Here is a 10,937-nt window from a genome sequence, read left to right as displayed (position 1 = left end):
TTTTTTTTTCTCCCGAGGAGGAACCGCTCCATTAAAAGAATGAAGTTGTGATAAATACATGTCTGTGCAGGGGGTTGCTTCGATGTTGTATCGACCTCTTCCAGCTTATAGTGAACGACAATCCACGAAGCATAATTTATTAATGCTTTTTTTTCCTCCCCTCCCAGTAACGCCTTTGAAAGAGTCCAGAGGATTGCTGTGTTTAAAATAGATGATCCAATACTGTAGTCTGGCGTGGCTCAGTAGACTTGAACTAAATGCAATCTCTTAAATAGGCAGCACCATTGGTGGAGGATACAAACAAATCGATCAGAGCTGTGACTGCTTATGAGAATAAATTTAAGACCTTTAATAATAAGCTTCAGTGAGCCTTCATGGGTTTGGAGCTAGAGCAGAGTAAACTAATCATTAATGATTCTGTTACATTATATTTAGGTGTGTGTGTTTGGTATTGATGATGCATCTTGAAATATACACAGCCTGTAAAGTGGTAACTGGCCTAATGCTGTATGTCATCATCACTACTACTACAGAACAACAGCATGAATGGCATTTACTTAAGACTGCCGTTAAGAAAGAAAAGAGACCTTATGTTTGCAAGCTCATACTGTGTGTTTATAGCCACTATAATGACGGCAGGCATAAAATTACAGTATGCACCATTTACTTTAAAAAAAAAGTTTGTAAAAGCTGATTATCATCTTCCTAAAGTAGTCCCCGCTGAAGATGCATTTTTCTCCATATTCCACTCCTTAGGGCAACTTCTTTCATTCTTTCTTTCCTTTTTATTGTTTTTTTTTTTTTTTGTTTTGCGGCTCATCCCAACTTCAGTCTTCCTGTCTCGCTTTCTTTCAGCCCTCAAACTCTTCTCTATCTAAAAAGAAAAAAGAAAAACACACAAAAATCCCTACACATGGGATTATTTTTTTGCTTAAAGACAAGAACAAGAGAAGCGATAAGTTTAGATTTTTTTTTTTATTCATGTGTTACCTTCTGAGCGCTGCGTCATTCAGTTTTTGATACTCTGTTCTGACACATCTGGCACGGCAGACGATCTTATCGAGATGATATGCAGGCCGTAATTGTTGGCACGTATGAGCAACAGAAAGACAATCTGAACACGAAAATTCAAGATATGTAGGTTAAAAACTAGGCACAGATCTGTAGCACTGAGCCTTTTTTTTAAGCTCAATGTCCCCACATATGACATATGAGTGTTTAAGTAGGACATATACACACTTTTTCCTTGCTGCATTCCTATGAGTAATGAAATGATACATAACAGCAAAAATCATCATATCAGATGTTTTCCTCTTGATACCAATATCTCTCTGTCCTCTGTTATTTTTTTGCACAATGCTATCCTCCTTTTTTAATTGTTATTCATTAAAGAATAGGAAAAATAAAAGCAATGTGCTTTTCGGGACCTCTCGCCCAGGCATTTCTTTAGAATTGCATGAACTGTGACACAACAAACAGTCCAGTGTCACCAGATGAAAAGCTGTAGTAACAGCAGCAATTTTCCTCCATTTACTGTGTCACAGAAAGAAATGCTCAAGGTGGAGTTTTTCCTGCATTTCTAGATAGAGCTGTGTGTGAAACACTCAGCCTCTGTGCAGCCTGTAGACTGAAGGGCTTAGCTTTTTGATGTAATAGTTGGGATGCTTTGCCCAGCTTTCTCTGCCATTAACAGAAGGGTGACACTGCAAAAAACATGCTGCTTGGTAAACCTGAAGCAATTAGTTTAATGGAATGACCGTTTCTTTTATGTTTGAATAGTTTCCAGCTCGATGTGTTGAGGAAACCTTGTTTTGGTTATCAGCCAGGTAAAGTCGTGACTTTTAATTGCAGTCATGTGAAAAAGTTTTCATAGGACGTTCTGCAGTCCTGTGAAAATCATTCAATAGTCAACAGCCACCTTTAGCAGCTATAACTTGAAATAATGTCTGTGAAGGTTCTCAGTCATCCAGGTCATCGTAGTCAAAGGAGCTTGCAAAGAAAAGCGTCTGGACTTCTTTAAGTTGCTTGAAGACGTTTCACCTCTAATCCGAGAAGCTTCTTCAGTTCAGTTATAACTTGAAATAATCTTTTCCTATACGACTTTATTATTCACATCATCGAGGGGAAACTTTGGCCCACTCTTCGTTACAGTTTTACTTCAGTTCGTGAGGTTTTTCTGGCATTCATTTACGGCAACAACTCAAGAGAGGACCTGTCTCGGTCCTGCCACGGCATTTCAGTCAGGTTGAGGTCTTGACTTTGACTGTTTCATTACAACACCTTGATTATTTTCTTTTCCAGCCATTCGGTCCTGATTTGGTGGTGTGTGGGGGGGAACATATTCCTGTTGCTTGATTCAAATGTGAGGCCATCTGTCTGGCAGTTAAAGCTTGCCCCAAACTGACTCTAGAACACTTTGGTATACAGAGACTTCATTGCCCACTCAAGGACTGCAAGGTGCCTAGGTCCTGTGCCTGCAAAACAAGGCCAAAGCATCACCCCTCCATGTCTCTACTTGACAGTTGGTATGAGGTGTTCGTCCTTAAATTCTGTGTTTGGTTTTCTCCAGACATGGCGCTGTGCATTATTGCCAAACATCTCACCTGTGCGAAGAACATTGATCCAGAAGTGTTGTGGTTTGTTCAGATAAAAATTTGCAAACCTAAGCTGTGTTGCCAGAACAGGGCAGGCTTTTCTCCTGGCAACCCTCCCAAATGAGCCATGTTTGTTCTGTCTTTTTCTATTTGTAATGTCATGAACTTTAACATTTAATATGCTAAGTGAGGCCTATAGAGTCAGAGATGTAGCTTTTGAGTTATTTGCAATTTTCCTGAACATTGCGTAGCAGTATGTTTTTGCTAGGATGTCCACTCCTGGAAAGTCACTCTTAAATGTTTTCCCCTTGTGAATTATCTTTCTCACTGTCGAATGATGGACTTCAGATTGTTTGCAATTGGCCTTATAACCCTTCCCCGTCTGACGGGCAGCAACAATTGCTTCACTGAGATAATTGCTGATGTCTTTCCTCCTTGGCATTGTGTTAGCATACAATTGAATGCTCCAGCCCAGCAAACTGCCAAAACTTCTGTATTTATAGAGATGGTCATACTTGCTAATGATCAGTTAATGAAGTGCTTTTGATTAGTAGCACTTGCCTCTACTTACCCTCTTAATTCCTGTGGAGACAGTAGGGGTGTACTTACAGTTCTGTGAAAACCTTCTTTTTCACATGACTCTTGTGGATGTGGGAGTAGATACCTGTCTCCCTGTGTTAGTCTTGTGATGTCTTGGCAGTCCAGTGGTGTATCTCAACTGTTGCCAAATTTTATCTGGAATAGGCTCCAGATAGTGGTTGAGAAAATAGACTGATGAAGTTTATACCTATAGCATCTGCTAAAGTCTTGATTGGGATTGAAATATTTTGTTTATATATATATAGTCCAACCTTTGTAGTCCTCAGTGTTTTGGCAATAGAAACCCAGTCTCGCAGATGGTAAAAAAAAAAAAAAACAAGACAACTGCTACCGATTTAAATCCATTTTCAAAGCAGTTCTGCTCTGTTTTTGTTTGTTTGTTTCGATTTAGTCTGTTTAATTAACTGATCACATATGCAGACATGCTGATGTCGATTGAAGTCATTTCTTGGCTTCTTCATGTAGGCTGTACTAAAATTTGTTTGATCACAGTGACAGTTTTTATAGTGGTGAGAGCAGCGTCTTTGTAGTTTCTTCTCTTCATTGTGGAAAAAAACATCTATAGACACTTTAAACAACTTTTGCAACATGTTTGCATTGTGATCTTTGAAAATAAGTGTTGTTTCTTCAAAATATGCATACTTCAGTTGGGGTTTTCTAAGGGTATGGCGTAGCCTATTAGTTGTATTGAGATGTGAATTGTCTAGTTTAAGGAAAACATGCATTCCCCTGGACCAAAGCATATTTCTTACTTTGAAAACGGGAGTACCTGAAAAGGAATGTGATGTCCTCTTATGGCCAACCTCAAAAAGCGAAATGTAGAAAATCTCTCTGCCCAAAAAACCACAAAGACATGAAAGTGCCTTTCAAGTTTATATTTTCGAACCCCTCTTGACCAAGGATCTTTGCCTGCAAGTCTGGGACAGATCACATATTTCTTTTTTTTTTTTTTGGTACTAAGAAATAGTTTGAGGACAGAAGAAAAAATATGTATTCCAGAGAGGCGACATGAATAAGATGTCTTTGGGGAAACTCCTGACGCTCCAGGGAAGAGGTGTCATCCCGCAGTTCTTTTTTTCAGAGGCCTTATGTGACACCCTCCTACTCTAGGGATCTGAGCTAGATAGCAAATTTTAAGTTCATAGTTTAATTTTCCCAGTAAAGTAAGTGATCATATCATTATGAAAATTACCATATGTGAAAGCTCCTAGCTGAAGCTGGAAGCCAGAAGATGATTTTTAATCCTGCAAAGCCCTGTTAGAGGCAAAAGCATGTGTGAATTACGACTTTATAGCACCTTATACTTGATAAAGTAGAAGAATGTGATTTAGACTTTTTGGAAGATTAAAGTTTCCAGCTTTATTCATTGTCAAAAAAGAGAGAATTCTCACATTTGATCTCACACAAAAAAGTAAATGTAAACAGTATAACCTTACTTCATCTTCTAGGTTCATCATGAAAGACAGAGAGTGCTTATCAGTGCAGACAGCTGAGATGAGTATTAGTTGCCCAGTGACTGATTTGTTGTCACTGGGGAGCCAGAGTACACACAGAGGACATTATTCACTGGAAGGACTGTAAACTACAGATATTATCAGATGATTGTAGACATAATTCTCTTTCCACAGTGGATACAAACCAATGAGCCACAACATTAAAACCACCTGCCTAGAACTGTTCTTACAGGACAGGACATCTGGGGGCGGTCCACGTCGTGTTTGGCATACAATAGGATCCTCGCAATGGGCCCTTGGGGTCTTGTAGGTTATAAGATGGGGCCATGTTGGGCCATATGTAAATATTTTCCATCTGGCGACTGTTGATAATTGTGTGGTGTTCCATATACGCAGTGCAACCTGTACTTTGTGGCACTTGTTAGGTCAGAAATGTATAGAAAAAGTGAACAGTACTCATTATGAACCATACAATTCCAGGTCTTTATGGTGCTACATATGCTAGCTTTGCTTGATGAGAATTTTCATCAGGGTCTGTGTAAAGCTTTCGGCTTTAAAGCCTAAATTATACTCCATTGCAGAAACAGGAGAGTTGGGGAGACACGACGGCTGAGTAGCAGTTGTAGTCATTCTTGTTTTATTTTGACATCTGCCTTAAGTCAGCCGTATAGAGAGCATCCAAAGTTTGTGGATTGTAATGTAAATTCTCTCCAGACGAGTTGGCACGATCACAAAACATTAGGCAGGCATGCAGGCATCTAGTGTCCCTCGTGCTCACCGTCGTATGAGGAAATTTAAGTCACTGGGACATTTGAACTGACTCCAATAAACTTCCAGATATAGAAAGTATAACTGAACTGTTAACAATTTGCACCTTCTAAGTTAAATATTCAAACAATGTAATTTCCAAGCAGTAAAACCACCAAAACTGCCAAAATAATGCCTAACAACCTCAAACACAAAAACTGTCCCCAAAGAACAATTACTGACAGACTCACCTGATATGTGTTCAGTCATCTATCCCATCAATAATGGTGTGGGTGCTTTTCCTGAGTGGTATACACATTGAGGTTCTTATCCTGCAGAGGGAGGTCATGCTTAGCCTGCCACTGTGTACACTCACCCGCCACTTTATTAGACACAACTATTTAAGTGCTCATTAACTCATATGTCTAATAAGCCAATCACATGGCAGCAACTCAGTGCATTTAGGGATGTAGACACGATCAAGGCACCCTGCTCTTGTTAAAACCCGGTGTAGAATGGAGAAGAAAGGTGATTTTAAGTGATTGAACTGGCATGGTTGATGTTGCCAGAAAGGCTGGTATGAGTATTTCAGTAACTGCTGATTGTCCAAAGAAGAGAAAATAAGTGCTCTTCTTTGATGCCAAAATAAACAGTAGACAACTCTGGGGTTCCACTCCTGTCTTTTAAGAGCAGGATGCTGAGATTTCAAATCACACCATTATTTGTTGTAAACAACATGAAAACATGGATCTATTCTGCCTCGTATCAATAGTTTAGTTCAGATGGTGGTGGTGTAACAGTATGGGGGATATTTTCGTGGCACTCTTTGGCCCCTTTTATACCAACTGAGCATCATTTAAACACCACAGTATCGTTGGTGATGATGTCCATCCCTCCATGACCACGATGTATCCATCTTATGATGGCTGCTTGGATATCACAAAGCTCAAATAAGGTTAAACTGATATGACCTCCACAGTCACCCGATCTCAATCCATTAGAGGACCGGAGAGTGATCTGATGGACCGGGAGATTCACAACATGCATGTGAAGCTGACAGATTTCCATCAAAGATTTCCACATCATGTCAGTGTGGACCAACATGTTTCCAGGACCTTGTTGAATCCATGACACAAAGGATAAAAGCAGGTCTGAGGGTAAAAGGCAGTTCTACACGATACTCATAGGATATATAGCCTGTATTTGTATAGCGCTTTACTTAGTCCCTATGGACCCCAAAGCGCTTTACACTACATTCAGTCATCCACACATTCACACACTGGTGATGGTAAGCTACATTGTAGCCACAGCTGCCCTGGGGAGCACTGATAGAGGCGAGGCTGTCGGACACTGCCGCCACCGGGCCCTCTGACCACCACCATTAGGCAACGGGTGAAGTGTTTTGCCCAAGGACATAACGATGGAGACTTTCGGAGCCGGGGCTCGAACCGGGCAACCTTCTGATTACAAGACGAACTGCCAACTCTTGAACCACAATCGCAACCATATACCTAATAAAGAGGTCCATGAGTGTGTATGTGTTTGATATAAAGTACTCAGTCACTCAAGATTTCTAAGGAAACACTCACCTAACCACAAAATAAACCTTTGAATCCTGTAGTAGTGACTCTAACAACCAAATACTGAGTCCTTTAGAAACACCCCACACAGCAGCGATGAGAAGTGTTCATTTTATAGCTACGCTTATCTAGCTTGATATATCACTGAATAGCTCCTATTTGCTATTTCAGCACTTGAGGGAAAGTAGTCATAACAAGTAAAATATAATATGGTATATGTTTCTTGCTCATCATATAATCTTCCTTCTGAGGTGTATTTTCTCCACTGAAACATAACTGCAAGCTTCCCAAAGGAACTATCCATCTGAACGCACATTTCTTCCCTTTGGATAAGCGAACCTGAGCTGGCCAGATTAGCAGCTGATAAATTACCTAAATTACTGTATATTCAGCCACCTGTGGAATTTTATTCATGAAAAAACACAACCATTACACATTTGAATAATGATCCTAAAACCTTGAGACTGCACTTGTACGTGTGTGTGTGTCCATGTGCCTAGAAGGACAACCACACTCCGCCAAGTCCATTTCTCACCTTCATTTTGCTACGTAATTTCTTAAATGAGAACACCATCTGGCATCAATTCCTCTGGAGCGGTAGGTGCTCCCCTTCTGCTCCCACACTGCCACCACTTACTATCCTTCCCTGCTAAAATCTAAATAATTTAATCAAGTCTTGAAATTGCATCCAGGAGCAATGACAAGAAGCAAAAACAAATGTATTGTTTTTTAGGATCGAGACAGAAGATGGGCTTTAAAAAGTGAGGCTACGTATTTATTTATTTTTTTGGGGGGGGTGGGGGGGTTATTATAACCAAAAATACATTTTTGATATAACCAAAAATTCTTATTCTTCTATTTTTAGTGACATTTCTGATTGACTTAAAAACCTTTTTTTGTGGCCTTTTCCATGGTTAACAAATACATGGTCTCTGGGAAGAAAATGTAGCTGGGGCTCACTGTTATAGTATGTTAATAGGCGATCAATTTGCAGCTTGTGTTCTTAAGAGACCTATAAGCATGACTCAGGATACATCCAGAATACTTATGCAACAATATCCACTCCACTCATTCTCTGCTGGTTGAATCCCAACCAATTTTCTTCAAATGGTGCTAATCCTCTGACCAGCAGCAGAGCTTGAAGATGCAAATGGTATTTTTAATAATTCAGTTTTTGTTCTATAGGGTATAATTGGGTTTCTCAAACAAGCAGCCTGGCCACCACCTGTAGCACCACCTTTACTAACGTCTGGGTTTGTCACAATACTAGAACTTAAGAAAATGCTGGATACCATTTGATACAATTTTTGATACCACGTGAAGAAAGTGATCAAATGAAGAGGCATAATTGTTTTTAAATAAAAATTATAACAATACTGTTCTGTGCAAAAGCATTCAGCTGCAGCCATATCTATTTCCTGTTTTTCTGGTGACTTGGTTTCATCGCTGATCAAATATGTCACAATTTCTGTCTGGTTGCTGGCAGTTTTCTCAGCTTCAATCAGGGACTTTAGGAGGACTATTACACTTTTTACTGTCTCCATATTGTTTTCTCCACACCCTCCTGGTGACATCATCAGCCGCATACATTTATGTTCACCATTACAGAGTGGATATCCCCTTCAGTATTCACCTGAAAAATGGGTCTTGGCACTCTTGCTTCTATATCAGCAATGGTGAAATAATTCAAAACCAGAAGCAGAATACCTGCAGTTTTTTTTTTCCAAAGTTTTTTTCCACAATATTCCATCTTTTCAAACTGTTCCAACAGCTCCTGCAGTATAATCTGCAAATCTCTGAGCTTCTGAACCGATATAGCATTAAAAAAGCAATAAAAACTGCAGCTGCTGTGGCAGGAGCACACCACACAAGGTTACAAAAATTAAGAGGTGCCCAATGCACAGAAGTGGTGACATCAATTTCAATTCAGCTTTGTTGTACGGTGACGTTCATGAGGCACCGGACAACAGGTATAATGGGTCCTAAATGTTAACCTTGATAAAATGGCTAACATTAACATGTCCACTGACTAAGTTAATATTTATGATAACTTTAGTATTTTTAAACTGAAGCTTTACTGACCTGCAAAATGTCTCATAAAGATAGGTTTGTGCATTACTGTTTAGCTGCTAGTGGCATGTTTAGGTGCTAGTGACAGGAGGAGCTGTTTGCTGTGAAGTTGTGTGTCAGGTTTTGCAAATGAGTGTCTAATCCAATAATAGTTACTAATAATTAGAATATGAGTAATAATTTATTGAAGACCCTAATCGGTACACATGCTGCCAACTGCTGAAATTTGTTTCTGTCACTGAAAAAAAATTGTCATCCATAAGTCAAAACTTTTGGTTATTATCCAAAAGTTTCAGCTTACTCAGAAGTTTGAGTGAGCACATAGACATTTTGAGGTAATAACCCAAAATTTTGATGCTGGGGGAAAAAAGTACCATCAAGTTGTCTGTACTTGCACTTCAGTACCTTTCACTTTCTCCTTGAGTGTACCCCGTTTCAAATAGAACACTTTCTTTTGCACTTTTTGCCAGCACATCTTGGTTTGTCTTATTACTCCAAGAAGTCCAGGGATAGAAGGCGCTCAAAGAGAAAATGGGAAGCTGTGACAGTCAAGGATTGCTGCACTAACTAATAGAGACAGGTCAAGAAAATAAGACGTATCCCAAATGAGCATTCTGCCCACACAGAATATGATTTATCAGCAAGCATAATTTACAAGTAGTGACTGTCTGGACAGTGTATTGATATGTATTTCTAAAAATTTACCTTAGTGAGTGATGAGGAGTCCTGAAATGTTAGCCCACACAAAAATAACTGGATGCTAGTTTCCCTGTAAACCTGTTATTAGTCTCTCACCCTGAATCATTAGGATACTTTTAGCAGTGCTGTCCCATTTCATCAAGTGTGACCTGCCGTCTGTAGAAAGGTATCATGGGGCTTATATTGAGGGCAGCAGATTATTTCAGGAACAATGACGTGGGAGAAGATTTTAATGTTGGAGAGAACATATTTCTCCATAAAAATTGACAGTCAGCTTGTAATTTAAGCTTCTCAGTAAGACGGAAACCAGTCCTTCAATCCACTCCTATCCAATCTGTCACCTCAGCCATGATAAGATTAAAAGTTCTCTGGAGACATGCAAGTTTCTGAGAAGACTGTCAGCATTATTGGGGAGTTCATTATTTCCTCAGAAATCAATTCAGAAATGGTCTCAAGAGCTCCGACACCTCATTGGCTGCCACTGTAGCATGGTGGTGTGGGACTGATGTGTGGCAGCTGTAAGACTTCTCCATGGCATGTTTCCAGACAATGATAACATTGATTTCCTGATAAGATTTGGCAGCATGTGTTCACAACTTGATTTACTGCAGGCAATATTTATGTTGATTTATGAGGAGACTAAAGTATTGGAGTTGTAAAATAAAGTTTGCAATTTCAACCACGTATTCCATTGTCTGTGTTTATTGAGTGTAAAGAAATTCTAGACCTGAGGATTGATTAGGATGTTTTTGTTTGTTTTTAATCAGTAGCTGAATGTGTTTCATACAGAGGGTATTTATGTCACATGTCTAAAATAATAGACATGTTTATTTTCATCAATCCAGCTGTCTACATGAGTGTCATAACATTTTGGTTGGTGCTACATGCACGTCAATGTGACTGGGAGCATGGTATTTTGTGTATATTTTGTAGGGCTGCACGATTAATCGTTAGAAAATTGTGATCTCGATTCATACTTATGTGCGATCTCATTTCCAAATGACAACGATTTAAAAAATTTTAAAAAAAAAGACGACGTCGATTGTACCGCATTTTGATCCGGGACGTAATCTGCATGAAAACAAGCGCTCACTCTTCCTGCTCAACAAATCAAATCAAATCAAATCAAATCAAATCAAATCAAATCAAATCAAATCAAATCAAATCAAATCAAATCAAATCACTTTTATTGT

At 39.3% G+C, this 10,937-nt stretch overlaps 1 protein-coding gene across 1 annotated transcript in view; it reads left to right on the top strand.

Annotated features, from left to right (window-relative positions):
- Positions 1 to 10,937, top strand: part of LOC102197298 (matrix metalloproteinase-17-like) — a 100,716-nt gene that overhangs the window by 770 nt on the left and 89,009 nt on the right. The window lies entirely within an intron of this gene.

This window comes from Pundamilia nyererei, unplaced genomic scaffold (assembly GCF_000239375.1).
Source record: "Pundamilia nyererei isolate P.nyererei 1_Seehausen unplaced genomic scaffold, PunNye1.0 scaffold00063, whole genome shotgun sequence".
Taxonomy (NCBI): domain Eukaryota; kingdom Metazoa; phylum Chordata; class Actinopteri; order Cichliformes; family Cichlidae; genus Pundamilia; species Pundamilia nyererei.
This window is presented reverse-complemented; position numbering and strand designations above follow the sequence as displayed.